The 6,804-nt window shown below is 49.8% G+C and overlaps 1 pseudogene; it reads right to left on the bottom strand.

Moving 5' to 3' along the window:
* Positions 1-864: 864 nt before the first annotated feature.
* On the bottom strand, positions 865-4,052 carry LOC144251153 (serine/threonine-protein kinase ULK1 pseudogene; annotated as a pseudogene).
* Positions 4,053-6,804: the final 2,752 nt, after the last annotated feature.

Raw genomic sequence — 6,804 nt, 5'->3', positions numbered from 1 at the left:
AGTAAAGTGTGAAAGAGGACATCTGTTCTGCGTTTGGGAAACTCAGTGCTTCACACTGTCCCTAAGAGCCTTTCAGCCCACGGACAGAGTCTCCTGCAGGGCAGCGGTTCCTCTTCCTCCCAGGACCACACCAAGGGCTGGGGAGGCCTGCACACACAGGCTGGCGGGTCTCCTCGTGTGTATACACCTATGTGCGTATCTAGAGCTCTGGGGTGTCCACATGCATCTGCACATCCACATGCTCCCCACAGAGCAGGAGAGGGTTCTTGCAGTCTGCACCATCTACGCAGCTCTCAAGGCAGTCAGCATAAACTGCACAGGTGGTCACAGAGCTGGGTGGGTGGTCTCAGAGGGACAGTTCCTATAGAGAAGGGTGGAGAACCAAGGATGCATCCTTGTTCCTGGGCAAGCGACTGGGCAGTGAGCCCTGAGGAAGAGCTTGCTTTGGCATGGACACAGCAATGCTGTCTCAGGACCCCACCTGTCCTCATGGCTGCCCCAGGCTTTGGAGGGTGGCAGGTACCACAAAAACCACCTGCTACCACTGGGAGCCTGTGTGTGCCATGGGAGGCAGCCACAGGGGACCAGTTTGGAAATCCTGCAAAGGGAGGGAGCCCTGGCACCCTGAAATCCACCTCCGGCAAAGACCAGCAGCCTCTGAAGCAGGAGACACACCACATGGTGGGGCTTGAACAACATGGCTCCACTTAATGGTCCTCCCAGGGGCCTGCGGTGCAGACTCAGCACCATCAATCAGCCACGGCTGGCAGGCCTGTCCTGACAGTCTGGCCAGCATGTGGACCCCACCCCGCAGGATTCGCAGAGAGGGTCCAGCCCCTCTAGCACAGCACACCAAGCAGTGGGTCAGACCCAGATGCCAGTTAACAAGGCCGAGAGCCTTCTCTCAATGCCCAGTTTGCACTTGGCTACACTCTCAATGTCTGCCTGGTCCCTGAGCATGTGCTGCAGTCCCTCCAGCAGCAGCAACGCCTTGTGGTAGCGAGGTACATAGCCCTCCTGGTGCTGGAACATCTCATCCAGACCGGCCAACTGCACCATCTGCACAACGTGACTGAGGATGAGCCTCTCAGCGGTGACACCATGGATGCCATCCAGCAGCCGCTGCTTGTCCAGGAAGAAGCGCTGCAGCCGCAGGCTCAGGCCCTGACAGGATACCACCACTACGCTGGCCTTGTACAGCTTGTTGAGCCTGCGGACCACCTGCTTCACAGTAGAAGAGAGGCAGAGTTTGCTGGCCGGGATCTGGTCAATGGCGGTCTGCAGGCCCGAGGACAGGAGCTCAGCCAGTTTCAAGTATAGCACCAGCTGCTCTGTGAAGCCCCACTTGCGGCTCAGCAGGCTGATCTGGTGGGCCACCATGCTCTCCTGAAGCTGGCACTCAGGGCCCCGGCCCCCTAGCTGGAACTGCCCTTGAGGGCAGTGATCTCCAGGACAAGCTGGAGGAAGGCAAGTGTGAAGCACAGGCTGTGCAGGATCTCCATGTGCTCCTGCTCCATGAGCATCTCCTCTGCGAGATCAGGGGCCTCAAAGGTCACAGCCCCATCCAGGTTGACAGAGAGGGGGTCAGCAAAGCTGCAGCAATGGTCTGGGGCAGGGAGCTCAGGGACAGGCTCATGAAGGCCCTGGGCAGCAGGTGACGGGCAGAGGAGCCATCAGAGCCCACTGAGATCATCCTTGTGCGGGGTCCCTGGGGCGGTGTGGTCCCACTCAGGGGAGAGTCCACAGTGAAGACTACTGGGGAGGGGCTGCTGGCTCCCCCACCCCAGGTTCCTGGGTGCAGTTTCTCTCTGAAGCCAGCAGAGGGTGCAATCTCCATGGGCTTCTCCTGCAGGCTCTCTGTGCTGACAGAGTCAGAGGCCTGGGTCCCAAAGGCAGCCTTGAGCAGCAGGCTGGTGAGGCGGCTGGTGCTGGGGACTGGCCAAAGGCGCCCCTGTTGTCCTCGGCAGGCCACAGGCCAGAGCCCAGCTGCAGCCCCGGAAAGGACCCCACCTCTGAGAGATTGGACAGGGTTCGATTCCATGTGTGTGTGTGTGTGTGTGTGTGTGTGTGTGTGTGTGTGTTTGGTTATCACCACATCCTGCCGGGCCAGGAGAGCCAGCAGGTTTCTGGGAGCTGGGGGCCTTAGGGAAGTCTTAGGAGGGCATGGCCTTGGTGGGAGAGCCCAGGATGGGAGGCAGGGAGTTGTGCTGCATGAAGTCAGGCAGCTTGGGTGAGCCACGCAGGGACCGGCAGGGCTGTGGCAAAGGAACTGGCTGGGGAGGGCTGGCTTGTTGTGGGCTGAAAGATGTTCCCAGGAGGTCCGTAGGGGGCTTGGGGAGCTTGGGCCGAACAACGTGCAAGTCGGATAGGTTGGGGGCAGTGCTGTGCAGACCGCAATCAAGACCTGGGGCCCAAGGGGAGTGTTCGGGCACGGAGGAGCCTGGATGCAGGGACCTTCCAGCCCGCATCTCAGCTCCCTGTGGGGAGGGTGTCCTGCTCCAGCCCCGCCTCTCAGGAATGGCTCCAACTTGAGGAGATGGCATGTAGGGCCAGCCTCAACCCAGGGACAGCTTCCTGGCCAGGATAGCTCCCTCAGGGTGGGATGGAGGAGATGGGCTAGCTCCAGCAAAACCCACGAGGCTGGTGCTGCCCAACCTGCGGATGGCAGAAGACCAGGGCGTCTGGGGTAGAGTTGGAGAGTGCAGATTCTGTTCAATGCGCTGGTAGTTGTGCACCTGGGTGGGGACCGGGATGGGCAACGAGGCTCCACACCGACTGCTAGAGAATGGGCCAGCCAGGCCAGAGGGGCTTGGGGAGCTGCTGCAGGTGGGAGAGGGAGAGGGAGATGGAGTCCGGCTGTGGCTCTCCAGGCCGGCAGAGGCCACCAGGGAACTCCTGCTACACAGCAGACTATACAGTGGGGGCTTAGCACAGGCCACCTCAGCCACCGCGTCCACTGGAAACTGGGCTGGGACCATGATGAAGTTGTCTGTGTCACAAGAGTCCTGCTGCTGCCAGCAGAGTCCCAGGAGCCGTGCAGGAAGCCGGCCATGTCTGCTGAGGAGGTGAGCGTCTTCTGCATGTGGGGCATCTTCCCTAGGGACCGCAGGAGACAAGATGAGAAGTGGAGCTACTCCTGGAGCTGCTGCCAGACCCTGAGCTCGGGTAAGAGGGCACAGGCACCGGCGGGGACTTAATGGAGGCACTGGCATCCAAGAAAGGTTGATGAAAAAATTCCTCGAAGTCCATACGGTCTTTGTGGTTGCTCTGCAGCAGTACCAGAAGCAGCTGCTTCAGAGGTGCCAACGTCTCCCGGGGGATGACAGGCACAAGAGTGTTCTTCTCCTAGAACAGGTGCAGATCCTGAGGGCTGCTGGCCTGGAATGGGGCCTTGAAAGTCAGGCACTGGTACACGATGGTGCCGCTGCTCCACAGGTCTGCCTTCCCATCATAGTGCTGGGACATGATGACTTCAGGGGCCATGTACATGGGAGAGCCCCAGAGCGTGGCTGCCATCATGTTGCTCTGGAGGTACCCGGTGAACCCAAAGTCAGTGATCTTGACGCGGATGTGATTGGGATTCTCACGGCGCCCCCCCAGGGTTGGACAGCAGGATGTTCTGGGGCTTGAGGTTAAGGTGGATGATACCCTTGCTGTGAAGCAGCTGCATGGCACCTGCAATCTGCTGCAGGAAGACCCTGATGGTGTCTTCGTTCAGGGTCCCCATGGTGTGCAGGTAGTCAGCCAGGTCCTCACCATTACAGTACTCCATGAACAGGTAGCGGAATTGGCCATCTCCTGGAAGTTATACAAGGCCACAATGTTCTCATGCTTCAATTCCTTGAGTATTTTTATTTCCTTCCCCAGGAAGGACTTGGCCAGACTCTTCTTGTTAATACACTTGTCTGGGACTTGGCCATATTCTTCTTGTTAATACACTTGACTGAGACCTCCAGGTTGTGCTTGAAGACCACCACGAAGGCGCACTCGTTCAGGCCGTGGCCCTCGCCTCTGCCTGAGCCCCGCGCTCCCGTGCCATGGAACCCGGACATGGCGGCAGGGAGATTATGGGCAGTTTCGAGTTCTCCCGCAAGGACCTGATCCATCATATTCAGAAAAAGCTACAATTCCAAGTGCTAATGCCAAGTTTTTGAAAGTTTCTGAGTTCAACAAAGAACTATTTCATCATTACCTGATCAAACCAGAGGCCTGAATTGAGAGCTATAGTTCATCAAGTACTGTGGGGGGTTCTTTGAAACCCTGCAGCATTATCAGCATGTCTCTGACTTAAAAATATATAGATTTAATTGGGGAGAAAAAATATGAACTGGAAGTGATAAATAATACTAACATGGCTGATGTAGCATGAATGTGAGGTCAGTCATTTTGAAGACCATCAATATGGAGATGATAGTGAGATGTAGGATAAGAGAAGAAATGTGATTTTCAGTGTTGACCCTGAAATGTTCAAACTCATCTGCAGAAGCAATTGGTAATAATGGCCATCTTCTAAGACTGAACCAAATCGCCTGTTTGGTCTCTGATATCTAATTTTATGTATGGAAAAAAAGACACAACTTGGAAAGAAGGTGAGCCTTTTCCTTCTTACAACTTATGAAGAGGCTACATGGCCAAGAGGAGGATAGTCATTTGCATGTTTTCATGAGCTAAAAAAAAAACAACTGGGTTTGTTTGGTTATCGCATCACAGAGGGGCAAAGATTTTATTTAGAGTAAAAGGGGTAAGAGTTTTCCTAAGACATGCTTCCTCTGCTTCTCTAACCCAAATGTTCTTGAAGATCCTGGAGATCCTGCTAAAAAATCCCAACTTAAAAAAATTAGCTGTGGTGCAGGCTAAGACTCTCATTGAGAGTCATTTGGGTATATACCAAGGAGAGAGAGAGAGCTCGGTCAAATGGTAATTCCATTCCAAGTTTTCTGAGGAATCTCCCATATTGCTTTCCATAGTGGTCACTCCAGTTTGCAGTCCCACTAGCAATTTTTCAGTGTACCTTTTCCCACATATCCTTGCTAACATTTGTTATTATTTGTATTCTTGATCACTGCCATTCTGACTGGCATGACAGGAAGTCTCAGCATAGTTTTAATTTGCATTTCTCTAATTATTAGAGATGTTGAACAATTTTTCATATATTTTTTGACCATTTGTATTTTTTCTTCTGTGAAATGCTCATTTAGATTCTTCGCACATTTATTGGTTGGGTTATTTGGTGTTAAGGTTTCTGATTTTTTTATACCCTGGATTAATGCTCTATTTGAGGTGAATGAGGTAAAGATTTTCGCAAATTCTGTACATGTCTTAACATTCTTGATTGTTTCCTTTTCTTTGAAACAGCGTTGTAGTTTGATACCATCCAGTTTACATAGACTCTTGATTTTACTTCTTGCACTCATTTAGGAGGCTCATTGAGGGAGTCAGTTCCTAAAACCAACATAATGGAGAGTTAGACCTATCTTTTCTTCTAGTAGATGTATGGTTTCTGGTCTAATTTATAGGTCTTTGATGCACTTTGAGTTGAGTTTTTTGCAGGGTAAAGATTGGGGTTAAATTTCATTCTGTTACATATGGATTTCCAATTTTCCCAGCATCATTTGTTAAAGAGGCTCTCTCTTTTCTTCAATGTATGTTTATGATATTTGCCAGAAAAAAATGGATGGATCTGGAGACTATTATTCTAAGCAAAATAAGTAAATCCCTCAAAACCAAAGGTCTAATATTCTCTCTGATATGTAGATGCTAACACACAATAAGCAGGGGAGGGGATGAATACAATTTCAGTAGATTTGACAAAGGGAAATTTAAGGAACAGAGGGGGAAAGGAATAGAAAAACAGCAGAATGATTCTGACATAATTTTCTATATACATATCGGAATATACCACAGTGGATTTTTACATGGTGTACAACACAAAGCTTAGATCCTAATTAGAATAAGATGTTTGTATAAATAAGTCCAATTATACTCTACTGTCATGTATAACTACAAAGAACAAAACAAAACTCTCCTGTTGCTGCTGGTCCACTTGCCAGACTTTAAGGAGAATACCCCTAGGATAAAAGAAAGAGTCATCTGAGAAGTTTCAGGTGAGGAAGCAGGGTAGATTGGAATGAAAAGTGGATTCAGAAAGAGACACAGAAATAAAATGTTTGTTGTAGGAACTGAAGCATTCACATGGAAGGAAGAATCTGAGATGGGATGGCTGAGAATCTGTGATGATAAGCTTCAGGGTGTCTATATCAAATGCTGAAATAGTAAGATAGTTTTAAAATGTAATGCTGCAGTCTCTTTCCATTTAAAGGACAATGGTTATTGTCCTTTAAACTTAACCACACAATAATTTATTGCTATTACTCTTATGAACCTATCTGGAAAAATTTGTAACATGAAGCAGGACAGCCTATTTCACTTAAGAAAAGGGAAACTTCAATAGCTTATTTGGGCCTACTTCTTTTTCTAACTTAGGTCAAAATATTTGCTAGTAAGATAGTTTTAAAACTTAATGCTGCAGTCTCTTCACATTTAAAGGACCTGTATCATAATGCTGCAGTCTCTTCCCATTCTTACTGTAGCTCTTTCACTCATTTTCTGCCTGGTAATAACACATTTATTAGGTAGAGTGTGAAACTTCAATATAACATTTTTTAGTGATTTTTTATTGTTCTTTGAACATATTCTATATCCACTTTATAGCTTGGACCTTTACTTAAGGCAGAATTTCATCTCTGTCACTTCCTAGAACTTGAACTTGATGGATGATGCATAAAATATGGGTCTTAATTTCTA

Source organism: Urocitellus parryii, chromosome Y (assembly GCF_045843805.1).
Source record: "Urocitellus parryii isolate mUroPar1 chromosome Y, mUroPar1.hap1, whole genome shotgun sequence".
Lineage (NCBI taxonomy): Eukaryota > Metazoa > Chordata > Mammalia > Rodentia > Sciuridae > Urocitellus > Urocitellus parryii.
Note: the sequence above shows the minus strand (reverse complement) of the source record. Positions and strands in the feature narration are given on the sequence as shown.